At 37.4% G+C, this 19,597-nt stretch overlaps 1 protein-coding gene across 3 annotated transcripts in view; it reads left to right on the forward strand.

The window, feature by feature from the left end:
* The window catches only part of LOC121330057 (leucine-rich repeat-containing protein 4C-like), a 674,313-nt gene that overhangs the window by 321,431 nt on the left and 333,285 nt on the right, over positions 1–19,597 (forward strand). Inside the window, exons 1-2 of one of the 3 annotated variants that reach the window (XM_041276313.1) lie at positions 12,906–12,985; positions 17,829–17,870. The exons of 1 other annotated variant lie outside the window; for it this stretch is intronic. The gene's annotated coding sequence lies outside the window, so the exon portion shown is untranslated. Of the gene's footprint in view, positions 1–12,905; positions 12,986–17,828; positions 17,871–19,597 lie in introns of those variants that run through there. One more of the 3 variants, XM_041276311.1, reaches the window with a different exon arrangement.

Raw genomic sequence — 19,597 nt, forward strand, 5'->3', positions numbered from 1 at the left:
TAATAGTATGTGTTTCTTTCACAACTGCACATTTTAGACCTTGACAGCCTCTTAGCAAAGCGATTAACTAGGCTGTTATAGGTAAAGTTCTTATTAAAGATGATCTGTTGCACAGCTGTTCAGCCTAAGAGTGTTCAAAAGGAAAAAGTGTTTATAAGCATGTTTAATGGAATGAAGTGCTTCATTTGCTGCTGTGACAGCCAATCAATAACCAAGCGTGCTGACAAAGAGACCACAGCTTCACAATGTAAGAGCCTCACCGATTACAGGAGGTAGGGGATGTCTGTTACACATTTAAACTCAAGCTGGGTTCAGTTTTTATGAAAGTAATGTTGAGGTAATTCCGAAGAACCTGAACATACTGTCTACAGTATACACAGAGAGGGAACTTGTGATGGAGGTTAGAGCACTCAAAGAGTATCACAGACATTTGCCAAGCTTTTTGAGATGTTATAGTAATAAAATAATGATAGCATTATTTAGAAGTTTGGTGATAAAACGAGTGATCAGGAGATGATTTATCAGTATGCACTACTATGAAAAGGTAAGATATAAATACAGAGAACAAGGGGTGGGGCAGGGCTGGAGATGCAGTACTGAGTGTCCTGTTGATATGCAGTGCCTTTTAAACCTGTTTTACTTTGAATAAAATTATTTTTAAACAGAGTGTGTAAAATAAACAGCGCATGTGAAAATAAATTGGACCGGACGCACCGAGTAAATGCAAGGGGTTAACAAAATGCCCAAAAATTATTATAATGAATTAGAGTAGAAACACAGCAAAAGGTAAAGAAATAAAAAATAAATACAATAAAACATGGAACTGAAAAGGTTACCGAACCAAGCTGAAAAAGCTTTTTTTATGAACTCCAATAAAACAGTTGTTGTCTTTCGCCAGTGAAATGGTAGGATACCTAAAAAGTTCTGAATCAACACAAAGTTTTTTTTCCACCTGTTGCATTGTCTTAAGCAGGCACATCTATCCCAGACATAACAGATTCAGTTATTGTTTACCGTCAGGAGTTTGACGATGATTTTATTATTCAGCAGTTTTCCAAGTTAGATAATGAACTGATATCTCTTCAGACAAAAAAACAGGCACGGCAATTCAAGACGTTACCATAATGAAAAACAATAAATGTATTGTGAGTTTTGTACTCAAGCACGGTCAGCTGTTGCAGGGAAGAGACCATTTGAAGAATGATGAAAGCAGAAAGCATAGAAATACTGTCATTATGACGTGTACACCTACATTGACACCATTAGCCAGAGCTCTGTACTACTGAGTTAATTGCAATATAAAATCTGCCATTTATTGTCAGAACAAGTTGATGTTATACATTATGCAGTTGGATAAGGTAGCAACCAACCTGCTCCTGTAGTGGCAACCTACAACTGGATTTGGTAATCAATTCTTTTGGCCTAGGAGACAAGTTTGTATGGAGCCTTGTATTTAACTTCCTGGACCATGTCAAGTTTTTTTAAAATGTTATTTTGGTAGTGCCACCAGCCAAGTTAGCCCCTATTGTGTTTGGATTAACACAGCCTTTATTACATTTAGATGGTAATAGCTGATCTTGTTTGTCTGTTTTTTGTACCTTTAACACATTTTGGTAAGATGATTGTGTTATTATATATAGTTATAATATTCAAAGAGTCAGAGATATATAGGGTATCAACTGAACTGACAAGGATTCCTGGGTTTGGCACTTGTATCAAGACCCACAAGTATCATTAGTATAATATGATCATATATATATATATATATATATATATATATATATATATATATATATATATATATATATATATATATATATATATATATATATATATATATATTATAATCGTAATAGGTACTTGTATTAGATAAGTACTCGGCACATCCTAGTAAAGTGTGTGTCTGTGATTACAAGAATGGGATCTCATGCCTGAATAACACATGGCATGGCAGTGGTTTAGTGAGCAGGTGGAATAAATTAATATCAAGCCAACAGGTTAGCAGGAGTATTTTTTAACACTAGAACTGTCGGGTTTATACTAGAACTGCCAGCAGTAGTCATTTTGACAGGTACATTCTAAACAACTTCCATATGAAAATGAAACGCAAACTAAATACAACTAAATACAACAGATACAACTCAAAAGATTTATTTATGAACATCATATCTAACATTTGCATAGCAGAAACAAAGGCTTTATTTTCAAAATTAGCCCATACAATGCATGACGTAAAAAAGTGAAAAACTATAATAAAATAAACATTTTAAAAGAAGATATTGTGTAAACAGGTGTAACCTGTTATATGCAGATACACAATTGTAAAATAAAAATAAATATTTATTAAAAAAAAAAAAAAAAAAAAAAAATAACTCAGTTCACATTGTGTAACAGGAATGGGCATCCAGCGAAACATGCTTCAATGTAGCCCCCATATTAGCACAATCCACACAGATGTAATGCTTATCAACTTGTCTTGTGCATTTACCATATACTGTTCTTTCACTCTGGGCACTGATATCAGATTTTTTATTTTTATTGCATTTAGTTACCTATCATTGTTTTCTGTTGCGTGTGTCACTTGATGTGCACTGTATCCAGGTTGAGCTGCGTTTCCCTGTTGTTTTTCAAATGTTTCTGCCAAAGCTCCATGGCTAGCATCATTGTACAAAACTAAGGAATTGATGGCTGCCATGTCCAGTACATTGTAAGATAAAGCAACTGGACACCGGTGATTTCTTTCACGGAGTACTACGTTTTGAGCATATGGTGGAAACTCTTCTAGCTTTGTTTACTGTTCTAACCAGGCTGTTTTTATTTTCTTTAACTGTTTTGCTGATTACAATGAAATAAAAAAAAAATGTCATTGGTAACATTCATCCCTTTTCCTAAGCACGGTTACATCAGCCTAAGTATCACATTGTCACCCAGTCTCTGACCAGCTGAGCGAGTTTCATCGTTGCACAGGTAGGGGTAGGGTCCGCTTTCAGCAAAAAATTGATCCCAAATTTGATATGTAGGCTATTGTGCCCAGCTGCTTGTCCATATAATGTTTTATGTTTAGCTTGAAGCAGAAAATGCGGTTTTAATTTAAGTCATTCCAAATTTCTGATGCCAAGGCAAATATATTTGTAGTTATCTCAAGATTTCTTGAAAAATTGTTGTAATAGTAATATTATAAGACAACAGACTATATGCTCAAGTAGACAGCCAGACAGCAGTTGTCCAAGGAATTGATACAATTACAATAGTATTTAGATAACACATATCTAGACTTCAAGAGCAATATTCTATTCAAATTCTGCAGTAAAATTAGCAGAGGTATAGATAACAAACTGGCTTGTACACATATAAAAATAATGTATTGTAGGTTATATTGACAATAAAAGCATGTATTGTAAGAAACTGTCAAAATGACAACTTTTGGCAGTTCTAGGTAGAAGTGCTTATAACTTTATTTTTGCGATTCTGCCTTTCAAACACCGTCAGGGTATTTAATGTATTTAGTAAAAGTCAAGAACAGACAACCGCGGCTCTTTAACACACATAGAGTAATTTACATTTTAAAAGTGAAACCCATCAAAATGACTACATGACTACCATGAGGTTCTAGTGTTAATATTGCCAACATGTGGATCTATGTTAGTAGTAATGAAGGATAGAAGATCTTTTAAACAATTAGTGAGTGAGTGAGTTCTAAAATGCACTGCTGGTCCTTTTTTTCTGTCTACTGTATTCGTTTGATTATTACAAGTACAGCGTACAATAAGTAAGCTATATGTTCATATGTATGTAATGAATACTGATGAAATACAGACAAATCATTTTTACCGTAAATAAATAAAACCAATAAATATATTTTTTATTTAGTCATAAGGAAAGGTTTTGACTAAAAAATAACATGTAGGCAATAAACAATAAACAAAAGGGTGGAACAACCACAACAACATGTCATAACAAAAAAAGAGAGAGAGAGAGAGACATGAATAAATCATATCTGGATAAACAGGTTGTGGGGGCGGAGGGAGTGAGATTTTCTATTGCTTCAGCGTATTGATTCTCCTTGAATCATGGAGCAACGCACATAGCTTGGTGCCACCTCTTCACTGTCACTTGATGTTGACTGTAAATATTCTTAGTTTATGTCTTCACTGACACACTCACTGACATCCGATTCAGTGGAAGAATTGTATGTATTTGAATTTAAATTGGAATTTGAATTCAGTATTATTACTAATATTTCTTTCTCACTGAACGATTTTTGCCGGTTTACGAACACTGTTTCATTTTTTTGACTGGGTTCATTATATGTAATTCAGTCAATATCTGGTAGAGGGTGCAAGGGACCAATAAAAGGTGTTACAGAAACCTAGTGTTACAATATCATGTGATAAGTGGTTTTGTCAGCTCAGTAATTCAAGTTTAAAGTTGCAGAACGTATTGGTATGTTCGTACTACTCAAAGGGTTAAAGCAGACAACATTTTTGCAAAACTAGAATTAAACAACTAAGAAATAAACTCTGTACCTAATATCGAGTTGGACCAGTGTTTTCCCGGATCACAGCCTTGACACGACATGGTACAAACTCCACAAGCTGCTGGAAGGCATCTCCAGGGATAAGCATATATATTTTTTTACTAATAGTTCACTTAATTAATGCAGTGAGGTAGGCAGAGGATCAAGATGACAAATGTGATGTTCATCCCAAACATGCTCAATTGGATTGAGATCTGGAAACTGTTGTGGTCGTGGAAGATAGCATGCTCCTCAAAACCATTTGTGCACAACTCTGGCACAGTGGATGGTTGCATTGTGATATTGAAAGTAGCTAGTAGCTAGTAACATTTTTGGGTGGACTTGATTTGCAATAATGCTTAAATGAACTATGACATTTGTTCGGCCTTCAAGAGTAATCGAGGGACAGAGGGTATACCAAGAGAACTTATACCAAACCGTGACAATGGCAAATCCAATTAGGTCCTAATAAAGTGGCCAGACTGTATATAATGTCTAGCACTCCATTTGTTATAGATTTTGTAACATTAATGTTACTTTTTAATTTAAATAAGTAACTTGTACTTGAGTTCATCTTTAATTAATCAAAACAAGCATTCTTAAAATAACGAATGAGTTAAAAGTGCTGGGAATGTTTTCTAATCCACATCAATTGCAAAGTTTAAAAGATTTATTTAAAAAGAAATCAAAATGACGATCAACATCTTCAACAGTAAAAGCTTCTCTCGTGCAGAGCTGATTTGTGCTCTACATTTAACACCTGTACAAGAGAATCCATTTTAGACACTGCATCATGCAGTTTGTACAGCTGTGCTTTAATCTAGCTAATGTGCATAGGCGCAGATCCCTGGGGGGACGAGGGGGTCGAGTCCCAACAACTCCGTAGTGGGGGGGGGGGGGGGGGGGGGGGGGCAGTACATGTAATTACCCCACCCCCCACATGCATGCACACTTTTACGACCCCTTAACAATATTTTTAAATGGTTTTATGATTCAGAATTGTTAACTTGTTTTGCTGGGACTGGAACGCACCAGATTCTCCACCCCTCCTTATCTACACAATGAACTAGTCTGAGCCTGTGAACCTGACACGTCTCATTGCTTGCACATGTGCCATTGATAAAGCTGATGTGTACAATAATGTTTTTGATTTTAGAAATGGAAATTTGATTTTGTTTTAGGAAGCTACCTACAAAACAAACAAACAGACATAACAATAGAGTGCAACAGCTAGATGGTAGCAGGGAAAAACTGACAGAAGTTGGTGAGGTACCTGATGTAGATTTTTATTTTTATTTTATATATATATATATATATATATATATATATATATATATATATATATATATATATAAAGGACTAATCTTACACACAAATGATTTGGGGAAACCGCCTAATGATGCTTACTTCGCACCGCCCAAGGTTGTCTGCTGCTTCGCATCGCCTGGGGTCGCTGCCCGCTTCGCTTCGCTTGGGGTCACTGCCAGCCCTGCATGGCAGCAGGAAGTACAGTGGCCGCAACCCTACCAAGGGGAGCTGCCGGCCACAAAGAAGAGGGAGGGGGTCCCTAGACCACCAACCCCAGCAGAAGTTTCGCTGCCAGAGATCGTGGGGGAGGTCAGGAGACCTGCACCCACTGCAGCACTTTCACTGCAGGAAGTACTGTGGCTGGATGATAAATGAAACTAATATATAGTGGTCGTTTAGGCAACAAACAAGTGTGTGTGTGTGTGTGTGTGTTTGTGCTTGTTATATGTTGCGTGCGGTGTGTTAATGTTGGTGTATAGATATTGGTGCATGGGATACAAATAGGTCTGTGTAGCACAAGTGATTTAAAATATATAGTTGTATTTATGCACAGGGATTGCACTTCACGTGCATTTAAAATATTTAATAGTATGTGAGCATGGGGTTGCACAAATTAGTTCACGTGCTGGGATTCAAGTGAATAATTAATTAGTAACTGAATCCTGGCACAAGTATATATAAATGCACGTTTCACTCACTCAGGGTTGTGTGTTCAGGGAGAAGGAATGGGAGAGAGTGAGGAGAGTAATGTAAATAAAGTTTAAAGTAAATAAAATCAATTGCTACGTCGTGCTGGAAGCCCAGCACGGTACTTGTTTGTTTAGTGTTCATCCCTGTGTGTTAGTGTCTATTCATTTTGTTTGTCTGTTTATTTTGGCATCAAGTGCCATGTGCTGTTTTTTCAACCTTTTATTTTCTGTGTTAATAAACTCATTGAACGCCACAGCATCTCAGTTTCACCTGCCAGTACTGCCTCTCTGTGTACTGCTTTCTGGCCTGACGTCACCCTACAGCCAGCCTGTTCACATGTGGTGTCAGAACCGGGACAACAGTACCTCTAAGACTCAGGCATGGAAGAGTACTGTGAAGAAAAAAAGGCAATGGCAGAAGACGCCATCAGGCTGAGAGACTAGATCTAGGACAGTGTTGAGCTGGAGGCCTGGTCTATGCCCATAGCCATCCAGGTCCTGTGGCTGATGCACTGGGAGGCGTATGAGAGGGAACACGCCCCAAGCACGGAAGGGGTGGAATTGGTCCTCTGCTACCTGGAGGCAGTGTTAAACAGAACAGCAGCACAGGTAGCAGGGTCACCAGCACCCAAAAGGGCAGAGCCCTTGCATCCAGCGCCCAGAAGGGGGGAGCCCGTGCATCCAGCGCCCGGAAGGGGGGAGCCCGTGCATCCAGCGCCCGGAATGGGGGAGCCCGTACATCCAGCGCCCAGAAGGGGGGAGTCCATGCATCCAGCGCCTTGCAGGGGGGGAGCCTATGTGACCCTAGCCCGGGAAGGGGAAGCCCACATGTCCAGAAACCAGGTCTCTAGCAGTGGAGGAAGGGTGCCTGCTGTTCCTGCCTCAGCCAGCAGAGGGAGAATGCCTGCTGGTTCAGCTTCCACCACTAGGAGCAGAGAAGCAGTAGCTGCCTCTGCCTCCACCGGCAGAGTCCACTTCCACCAGCAGAGGGTAAATGTCTGCTGGTATCACTTCCCTCCTCACCGTCACCATCACGAGGAGAGGAGCTGGAGCTGCCTCTGCCTAGTCTGCTGGGGGGAGCACGGTGTTAAACAGCCTGGCCACAGTGGCCACGAATAGGGCCAGCACCACCGCAGCCACTGCCACAGTTGCCAACCACAACACCACGACTGGTCCTGACTTCAGCACCGCCCAAGGATGCCTGCCTTGCACCACCCAAGGTTGCCTGCTGCTCGCATTGCCTGGAGTCGCTGCCAGCTTTGCTTCGCCTGGGGTCACTGCCAGCCCTGCATGGCAGCAGGAAGTACAGTGGCCGGAACCCTACCAAGGGGAGCTGCTGGCCACAAAGGGGTGCGGAGGTTCAGAGACCACCAACCCCAGCAGCAGTTTCGCTGCCAGAGATCGTGGGGGAGGTCAGGAGACCTGCACCCACTGCAGCATTTTCACTGCAGGAAGTAGGGTGACCGGAGCCCCACAAAAAGGAGCTAATGGTGACGAAGAAGGGGGTGGAGGTCTGGAGACCACCAACCCCAGCAGCCTTTCACCAGCCCCATTGTCAGCACGTCTACTGTCAAAGAAAATATTAAAGGAAAGTTGGTGTTTTTTATGCATTTCACCTAAAACCGGACATTAGGGTATTTGGGTTTGTTAATTCCTGCCACTCGGCCACAGATGCCAATTCCCGGACTGTCCAGGTCAACCCTAGTAAATAATAATAATAATAATAATAATAATAATAATAATAATAATAATAATAATAATAATAAAAACACAAACTTTGGTTCAATTCCGTTACAGTAGGGGGGCTGAGTGACGTCACTCCCCAAACATAATATTGTTAATATCTTAGAAACAATAATAGCAAAAACGTTTGTTTCAATGGCACAAACTGGCACAAACGAATGAGACAAGTTTGATTCAGTTGCGTTACTGTAGGGGGGCTGAGTGACGTCACTGCCCTAAAAAATATTGGTAATATCTCAGAAACAATAATAGTAAAAACATTTGTTTCAACGGCACAAACTTAGCACAAACGAATGCTATATGACTCAACGTTTGTGCTGTTTGCAGGGAAACCGAAAAAAGGGCTTATCTCATATCCTCATGCATTACAGAGATAACACGGACATAACAAAGGAGATAGCTGCTTCCGCATCCAGCATTCAAAGAATATCACAGACATTTGCAGAGCTTTTGGAGATGTTATAGTAATAAAATAATGACTTGGATCGCATTGTTGAGGAGTTTGGTGATGAAACGAGTGATCAGGAGAGGATTTATCAGTATGCATGTCTATAAAGAGGTATGTGAAAAATACAGCTAATAAGGGGGGGGGGGCTTGGCTGGATGCAGTACGAATGTCCTTTTGTGATTCATTGTCTTTTAAACCTGTTTTGCGCTGAATAAAATATTTAAAACAGCGCGTGAGAAAATAAATTGGACATGACGCACCTGATAAGCGCTGAATAAATGGACCACTAAGGGTTAATTAAATCCCAAACATGAATCTGCCTTGACAATTCCTGTCCTTTAAGTGAATAATATTTTCAAAGCACCCGGTAACTCCTTTTATGTGATTAATTAACCATCATTCCACAGTCCACCTCACTCACATCTCCAAACTATGTGAGGTGAACTGTTGAACTGATGTTATTGTTTCTGGTACCAGGAAGTACATGGACACAGCATACAAATGAATACAGTGCAAGAATACGAAGAATACTTATATAAAGATGTGTTTAATATAGAACACTTACTTCATTTTAATTATTCCCAAACTGGGTTAAAAATATACTTATCTTTTAATATAACATTAAAAACATCCTCTGCAGTAAGCTGGCTTTATTACATGTATAGATGTGATTTAACAATTAATAAATTAATGTTGGATAAAGGCTGATAGGAGGTTCATAGCAAGCTTGTAAGTCAACAATTATAAATCCAATTAGTTTCAGTTAAATCTAGGCTGTCAAAAATATAGTTAGAATATAACAGTTCCATGTTAGATACTCTATGCTTTAAACTAAGCTAACTAACTTGACCTCTCTCTGTGTTTCTACAAAAGTCATGTTTGGGCAAGTTCCAAACTGTCTGCTTTTCTGTCGAAGTTGTTCACCATTAATAGAAGAGCCTTTTGTAAGCATTTTCTCAGACATATGTCATTTTTACTAAATCTAAACATGGTCTCCCTCACTGCTTTCTACCAAGTCTTCATTAATTCCCCCCCCCCCAATCATTTGAATTTGTATTAGTGGCTAAGAGTCCTTTAACTACCCTACAAGCAAGAAAGACAAATTACTTTCTCTTTGACAAGCCTGCTATAGCCTGACACAGACTGGTACCATTATGTTTTGACTGAAGTTTTTCTTCTAGTTAATTTCTGCACTATATTTATAGTTTCATATATTATAATACTATATCTTAGTTTCAAATCTTTATAGTCTTTCTATTAATAGACTTCTTATTGTTCTTTCATTAAAGTAAAATCATGACTAACTATGTCTTTTAATTTAATTCTAACTGCCATTACACTTATTTGCTATTTTCAGAGTCAAGTGCTCTCCTATGCTTCACTGAATTGTAATGCCAAAAGAAGCTTTGTGTTTATTTTAGAGATTCTACCTCTTGATAAGAGAGACTCAAGTCTTTTCAGCATGCCAGCATGATTTTTTTAGTAATGAACAACCCTACACAGACGGCATCCAATTCCACTAATAATATTCTTACTGGTACAAATAACATGTTAAACAATAATACAGTAGACTAATAACAGGGTATATCATATTATATTGTAAACTAACAGAAATAATATATCATAATACATTTATAAGTAAGGTACTTCAATCATTTATTTTACGTTCTCCCAGTTATGTCAAGCAAATGGCTTTACTTGATACCTGCAAGATATCTGGGCATGTCTAGCAGGGATACTTTCTTTACATCCCAGCTTCCCCAAATGTGCCCAGTATGATCAGTTTGACACCTCACACCTTCGACTCATCTTACATTATATGGATCAATATTCAGATGCAAGAATGACACTCCTTCAGGGCCATCACGTTGATATAGCATTTGACAATACTTAACCATATGGCTACAAGCAGGGCAAGGTTTTGACCCTATCATTGATAACTCACCCCTATATTTGACAGTTTACCAGAGACTTGCTCCTACTTCCTTTATTCAGTCATTCTTTCACCAGCAACAATAGTACTGGATTGATAGCTATTTTCTTGATACATTTGACATTGCTAACAAAGGGCAACCTTAAGAGGGATTCCCTTCATCCAAAACACAGGTGCGGGCTAGAATTCACTGTTTTTCATATCACTGGGTTTCCAGCCCATTCCTTCATCTATATCATCAGTAGGAAAATTCATAGTAACTGAATCTGGACCAAATGAAGATCCAGACACCAGAGCTAGAGATACCTTCCATGCAAAAGGATTTAGTTTCTTATAGCACAGGAAGTATATTCCAAAGGTGCCTGCAACAGGTTACTTTGCTCCATTTTGAGGTTTCTCCTCTAATCAATACTTTCTGTTTTCTACATGTTAACCACTAATCCATGTGCATGCATTTCCTTGAATCCGTACTGCGTTCAGTTTGAGAATTAATCTTTTATGTTGGACTTTGTCAAAAGCTTTCTGAAGCTCCTAGTACCTTTAACACTTATGCCTCTGTTATGCTAAAGTTATTTAAAACTGGATAGGAACAGGTTAACATATGGGGCATGTTATCCATAGCCTCCTTTGTAAAAACTAGTGAAAAGCAATAATTTGATATATTTGCTATTTTTTTGTAACGCTTAGACATTTTACTTCCTCCTTGAATGTTCTTTTGCTGTTATAATATTGGGGGGGGGGGTTGGTTTTAGCCTCCTTGGCAATGTTCATTTCTATCTCTCTTTTGGCCTTTCTACCTTCCTTTTTGACTTGCGCTTGCAGTTTCAAGTACTCTACTCTTTCTGTGTACTTTGTTGTTGGTCCCTTTTAAACACTCTCTAAAGTATTTTTTTTTTCTTAATATCTTTTTTAATTGATCTATTAAAGCATTTTGGCCATTTTGTTTGAGATATTTATTTGTCTGCTTTTGGGATGTATTGGTTTTGTGCCTCTAGTACTACATTTTGTTTTTAAACTAGCCATCCTTTCTCTGGATGTTTTCTGTATTTTACTACAATCTAATTCTGTTAGTCTCTGTTTCATTCCTTCATACTTTGCATTTTTAAAATTGTAAACTTTAGCTTGTGTCATTACTTTTTGAGGTTTTAAAAGCACTTCAAATTAGAACATGTTATGATCTGAGTTTGCAAATGTGGGATAAACATAATATTGAATGCTCGTTTGTGATACATGTTTTTGGTTCTCCTTAGGAGAGTGTCCTTACATAAACCACTCGCTGCTTTTGGGTTTACTAGGACATCATCCTGTCTACAATTAATGATCATTCAGTATCCTCTGTACATAAAACAGAAACGATCATTCAGTATCCCCTCTATATAAAACAGAAACGATCATTAAGTATCACCTCTATATAAAACAGAAACGATCATTCAGTTTCCTCTATATATAAAAGAGAAACGATCATTCAGTATCCCCTCTATATAAAACAGAAATGATCATTCAGTTTCCCCTCTATATAAAACACAGATTATCCAAATTGGAAAAATTAAAAATAAATAAATCAATAAAAATATAGATCCCAGTGATGAAGAAAGTATGCTTGCAACCTTCTGTAGATGACAGACAGCAACAACACCATGCCATTAAATTGTGTTGCCTGATAAGATAAGATCCGGAGCCTCAGTAAGAAGCTTGATCCTTGTACCTCAGTTTGAGTGTCCTCATAATCCGACAGTACCTGCTAAATGTGTCTAATAAATCATTCATCAAGGCAGTTATCGTGTTCGCCATCCAGTGTGACAGATACCCAGACACAGACACAGGGTCCCTTGTTTTTGAATAAAAAAAGTAACCCCATTTTCATGAATGCACAAATAGACTGTTATTGAAAAGAAATGCCTAGTAAGCTTTTTAATAAAGTGATGTAACTACTGTTAAATATATGTTTTACTCTTAATAATCAAAGGATAAGTTAATACTGGTGCTAGAAATAGTAGAAATGAGCTGTTACGTACAGACGTGATCAGCATGTAAGGATCCCTGTTTTTTTAACGAGGACCCAAAAATAATAAAAAAATAATAATCAAACCTCTTGAGGAGTTTTCAAAGGATGGAGGTTGGGTCTGTGAAGAAAACAAAACTGCTATTTCATGTAAACTACATGAATGTTGTGAGCAGATGCATGTACTACAGACCCCAGCTGTGGAAATGTCTTGTCTGCTCTTTAGGAAAGAAGATGGATTCATCCAGCAGTCGATACACAGTACTGTACCTGCCTGTCACTAAGCGAGACACGAATGACAGAGAGATAGACTACAGCGACCTGGTGTATATGTGGAACTTGAAAGGTCAGCCTCATCAACTCAGTGTATTGTACAATAACATTTGCAGGTTCATTTTACTCTGCAGTGACATGGCTCATCCCTGTAATCTCTGTGAGAATTTCATCTGGTAACAGACCTCAATGTTATCAGTCAGCTGTGCTGTATAATTGTGTATTCAGCTGAGTACCTAGCAGGAGATGAGAGACAGAGCAAACCCATCCAAATACAAATGAATTCAACCCGGTATTCAGAGTGCATATACAATTCAGCAAGTCCCTTTTTTGTTTGCCCTTGTCCTGGCAATATGAGCAAATAAGAAAAATAAACACAAACTTATTTGACATTTTAAATAATATACAGTCCTACCATGCAAGTATTAGGGCTGATTAATACATGCAGGTTGACTAGTATGGCATTTGTTGAAACTTTTACCACACTGGTATATTAACCCCGTCCCCCGTCGTCCCCCTCCCCACACACAGACACACATATATGAAGATTTAAACATGAGCTTATACTATATGAACGTGTGCAGTACATACAATATGCTGTAAGAACATCAGTAGACATGCAGTACTGTAAAATTCTCAATACTACATGCACCCTTTTACAAATTTAAGAAGCATTGCGAAACGCTATACACAAAATGTATACCAGATGCGATACATACATACATGAGTGCAGTGTACATGTGTATCAGAAAAAAAGTGACGGTTTTATTTATGTTTGAGAAAAATATAAGTGTTCAGTTTATGCTAAATGTATACATTGATAAATTGATAATATAGTACATGAACACACTTTAAAGAATGATTTATTCTACTAAGTACTATTCTTTGCTTTACTTTGTGTTTTACAAGGGGTGCATGCTCTGTGTCAAATGAAACTGCTCAGTTCTGCAAGCAATGGGGGGGGGGGGGGGGTACAGGGTGCAATACACAGAGTGCATGTTACATTAAAAAAAATAGATAGTGCCTAAAGATACTGCAAAAAAGCACCATGGACTTGCATCTTTTAATAAAAATAAAAGAATTAACTTGAAAATACAACAAATACAGTGCTACCCCCTTATAATGCGGTTGTCAGTGTCCATAATTAGGAAACTGCATTATTTGTGTTTCGTCTTAGAACGAATATTAGCATTTTTGTTCCTGAAATGATTTACAATGCCGATAAGCCAAATTTATATATTTTCATGTCCCCACCTCCCCAGACATCACCCACCTCCCATCTGAGGCAAGCTTACAGCTTCTCTGCGAACGAACGCATGCACGCACCCACCCACGTCCGTTTGCTCAAAACAGGTTGCTCAAATAGTATAACAGAAACTGCTACCCAGTTCAAAGTTCATACCACTCTTATTTAAATTGTGTTTTTTTGTATAATAAATGTTGTTAACTGTAAATAAATAACACAGAATTCAAGGCCGTTATACACACTAATATAACAGACAGTTTACAGACAGTTTGTTTTTACTTTTAGAAGAAAAAAAAATACAGTGCATGCACGAGAGCTTTATAAGTACTATATGTTCCTATTATATGAAACCCGCTAGATAATGTTATGTTAATATTTGAATTGCATACCACTTTGTAGTTGTCCATATATTTAACAAAAATATTATTATTATTATTATTATTATTATTATTATTATTATTATTATTATTATTATTTTTCTCCCTAATTTAGTCGATTTATTTTTGGGACAGCTCACTGCTACCACCCCTGCGCTGACTCGAGAGGAGCGAAGACGAACACATGCTGTCCTCTGAAGCATGTGCTTTTAGTCGCCAGCATCTTTACACACTGCAGACTCACCATGCAGCCATCTAGAGCTACAGTGTCGGAGGACAACGCAGCTCTGGACAGCTTAAAGGCAAGCCCACGGGCACCTGGCCAGACCACAGGGGTCGCTGGTGTGCGGAGAGTCGAGGACAACCTGGCCGACCTAGCCCTCCCTCCCCCCGGACGGCACTCGGCCAATTTTGTGCCACCCCCTCAGAACTCCCTGTCATGTCGGCAGTGACAGTGACTTTACTGGATGCCCAACTCGGGAGCCCTGACATTTTGAAATCTAACATGAAATACTGTACTACTTTTATGGCTTCTGGTACTGCAATATTATTTACTAGTTTCTTTAATTATATGATGTTCAGTAAAATATCTAAATAATATTTATACACCCATCCCTCGTTATATCGCCCCTAGCTATACTGCAGAATCGGATATATCGAGATCCTAGAGTTGGCTCCCAATTTTTACTGTCTAACTCTGCATATGCCTTAGCTGCAATATACATAGGCACTTAGAATCACTGTTTGTTTTATTTCATACTGCACATCACAAACAACAATATACAAAACAATAAAAAACAAAGCATATACACACGTATTGCACAATAACACAAAGCAAATTAAATATCTACTTTTTTTTTTTTTTTAGCCAATGAGGTGTTCACGTGTGGCAGCAATGCACGAGCAAAAGCCACAAGGCAGCCCCCTGTGTTGTTGTTGGGAATGGATTCTTTCAATGCAGTGGGTTTGTGCGTTTGAGAAAGGAGAGGAAGACTCATGAAATTAATTGGAGACTGAAGTTGTTGAGAAGCAATTACCCTCCACTGTACAAATTAAAATGGTGTGCTGCTTTTTATGTGAAAAGTATTATACAGTATTTATTAGCCTATTCTTTTTCTATGGGTCTCTCGCTATTTTGCGGCCTTCGATATATAGCAGATTTATTTTGGACCCTGACACCTACAATATATCGAGTGGGTGGTGTATTTTTTTTTTCTTCCACAGCTGCATACAGTGGTAGCCACAGTTAGCTATTATTTACCTGTTGGAACAACACAACAATGTCACAGCTTTGCAATTCTGTTTTTTCTGACTACATGAAATCTGCTGCACTTCATTAGTCCTGCCACCAGGTGGCAAACTGGAGCAGGAAATGCATTAAGCAAACCAGCAGAAAGCGCAGGCCAATCATGACTCGTCAGAGCGTTGCTAAAAGGTATAGTTTGAAGCTCTGCTCTTAGATTAGTTGTTTCTTCACGCTCGTTCAAACGGGAGGAGTTCTAGTTATTGAACTAAAATCAATATAGAATTCTGTATAAATATGCTTATATGGATAATTTCCCCCTACACCTGATCTGCAGTGCTATGAATAATATTATAATGGCACTTTTTAAACAGCAGACATGGTGCAGCTGTACCACGTCGAGTCACATTCCTAATAGTATATATATATATATATATATATATATATATATATATATATATATATATATATATATATATATATATATATATTTTTTTTCACTTAATGGCAGATTAGCCACACAAGTAAAGAAATGCTTCCAGGTAACCTTAGCAATTTTGTTTAGTTATATTAATACATTTGGTGGCACTTTCTTTTATGAATGTAAATGTTCTCAAATTAACATAAATGTTTAAATAAGAAAAAAAAAATTGTTTTAATTCAAAGGGAAACTACATAATTTATTAATATACAAATTACAATAGGTGTAGCTGTATACTTACATTTGTTCTGGGCACCAGAGATTATATGTCATTTAGCCTCTCCTGTATATTCAGTAAGTAAAGCTAAATTGTTCCAGTCAGTTTTAATTTAACAAACACTGAAGGGCAGTGCTTTGTTGATATTCATACCTCTTCAAACAGAAGCATTTGAAAACTGAGAGGCCTGGTTTCCTACTCTTTACAGAGCTCATACAATCTATACCACGCATTGCTGTTGTTCACAATCCACTTATCCAATCTAATCTGAGGCCCTACTTTCTCAAGTAGGGTGTGCTATGAAGCGATGAGTCTTGATGGGCTGAACTACCTGCTCTTGTTCCAAATCTTACTTCAGCTTCTAATGTTCCCTACAATCAGCACAGAGCACTGATGCTGAAATCCTGTTCTTTCGAATGGGGTGGTTACTGTAATTGGAACATGATAGAAAGGATCCAGAAATGTGTCTGATAACTAGGCAAGGTGACTAATTGCTTATGTAAAATTGCTTTCTGTATTGGTTCAGTTCTATTTTCTTTGGATTAGTCAATTGATTTTATTTTTTTTTTTTTCAAAAGCCAAGTTTTCATTTGCAGACCATTGCCGCCATTATGCATTATTGTTTCCGGCTGAAGCTTGCTGTGCTGACTTTGTTGTACCTTGTTTGTTTCAAAGAGGCTGAGCTCTGGAAAATGGTTAATACAAACATTTTTTAAAAGGTCATATGCAGTTTTAAAAAACTGTTGCCATAGAGAAATGGGCCAGGTTAATCTTTGTCATTTTATATTTTTAGTCTTAGTCTTAGAAAAATATTTGAGTACAAAAAATATATAAAAAATTGGTGTAGATATTTGGGATTATTTTTAGTTATCAGTAATATCTGTCAAACTCCCTATTAAACCCCAAATCAGAACCTGTCTAGCTTGCTTTTTTGTTTGTGCATTACTACACATCTCTGCAGATTCTGGTGGTGAGTGATCGAATTTCTTTATTTACCGGACCTGTCTTTTCTCCTCACATGTCAGTTCAGTGAGCCAGGTTTTTTCCGCAGATGTTCCTCCCCTGCGGTGCAGGCTTGCTCTCTTAGCATTACTTCTGTAATAATGGTAATATAAAAAAATAGCGACTGCAGTTTCCTACGTACTCAGGGTGTGCAGACATTCATTAGCCATACTCGGAATTGTCTTAAGTATTTATCAGCAGGTATGCAATAAATCCACATGCTGCATGCTGCACAATGGTGTTCACTGTACTTCAGCTGTATTTTCAGGTTGAATACAACCGAAGTACAAGGAAGCCCCATTCTTGCAAAGCTAACTGTTGCTTTTCCTTTTTTGTTTTGTTGTTTTCAGGAGACGTTGCTGCTGAAGAAAAAGGCTTGTGATTTCCACCAGGTAAAAACAAACCCCAACTAAATCAGAGTTAAAGTGAAATTCAGTATTATTGCCTAAATTATTAGAATACATGTTCATAAATCCCAGACTTTAAATGTCACATGCTTCTTTTTCAATGCCCTGTAATTAATGTTGACAGCCGTCGCATTATTCAAAATGGACAACCATTGTCAAAAGATATTATTCAGCAGCATGTTAATTAACAGCGACTGGGGAATTTGAACTACTTTGTAAATCAATACTGGGATTGTGACTGTCATCGGTCACACAATGGTAAAAAGGCCACATTGCAGAATATATTGCTAAGTAGTGTATCTCCGATATGGTAAAAATCTTAATTATCAAACTGTACTAGGAGCCTGCTAATTCAGTACAACCCGTTTTATGCAGGATGCATTGGTCAGACCGCCTGTCTTGTTAATTGATGTTAATTAACATGACAGGTCTAACCAATGCATCCTATGAAATTAAGGGGTTTTACAATGTATGTCCCAAAGAGATTTTTAATGTCAAATTTCATTTGTTTTTAATGGATGTTATTTTTACTGAGTACGTTTTTTTTTTATTTTTTGTATTTTAAGTATGTTGTTGATAGTTGATTCATTCTTGATAGTGAAGTAATTGAGAGGCCGGTGTTCTAGAGAGGCTACTGGCTGAATACAAGGTACAAGCAATGTTTCAGTAGTTCAGGACAAAAACCCACGACACAGAAATGTGAGTTTAAAGAAATGATGATTATGCAATGTATGGAAGAAACTATTTGGCATCAAACCTAATATGGTGGTGGTGGTGGTGGGGGGGGGGGCAACTTTACCAGGACCCTGAGCTCTGCTTATTTATTTATTTATTTATTTATTTATTTTTTAATTTACATGGTAATTTGGTGAGTAAAATAATAATGGCAAGCTTTCTACAGAACATGAAGAAAAAAAAAACTAACCACCTATCAAAGACTAAAAAAAACTGTTGATTGGTTAATGATATGTGTCAACATATATGTCTAATCTTATACAAATCGAGAAGGGAAAAAAAGTAACAATTAAGAATATAGCATTTCTAGTGTTGTACTTATAAAGAGACACATTCATTTACTTTAGCATAAGCATTTAGTGAAAGGAGAGAAACAATGGATTTCAGACACTGTTATTTATGCACTGGTGTCTGTTGCAAATCTTTTTCACAGTCCATCACAATTCTTACATGACCCAACACAAACATGATAATGTTTGCTATTAAGTATGTTTCAAGCAGTGTTTGCTTCATTCTTCCAATATTTGCCCCATAGAATCTTTTTAACCAAAGGCATTAGAAAATTATTCTTGCAGAAGACAGGGTAGGTAAGAAATATTAATCTTGGGCTGTTCCTAATGCGAGTACACCAGTTGCCTCAAGGGTGTTATTATTATTTTTTAATGATCCCAGTGTTGTATCTTATCTATACCATGTATAGAGTTCAGTTAAACCATATTATTTGTATTACATTACAGGTATATAATGTAATCTACACTGAATGTACAAGCGTTTATTTAATTTTTCCTCTGAAATGAAGTGACAGAAGTTTCTTAATTCATGACTAGTTCATTAGGGTGTATTTTATATTTATTGATGGATTTCAATCTGAAAAAAAATAATTCAGTGAAGCCATCTGTGTACCAGGAACAGGACAGTAGCTTTTTACTTTTGACTATGCAAATAATGTATGTTGAAGAAATAGTTGTATTACTGTA

The sequence above is a fragment of the Polyodon spathula genome, chromosome 17 (genome assembly GCF_017654505.1).
Source record: "Polyodon spathula isolate WHYD16114869_AA chromosome 17, ASM1765450v1, whole genome shotgun sequence".
NCBI lineage: Eukaryota > Metazoa > Chordata > Actinopteri > Acipenseriformes > Polyodontidae > Polyodon > Polyodon spathula.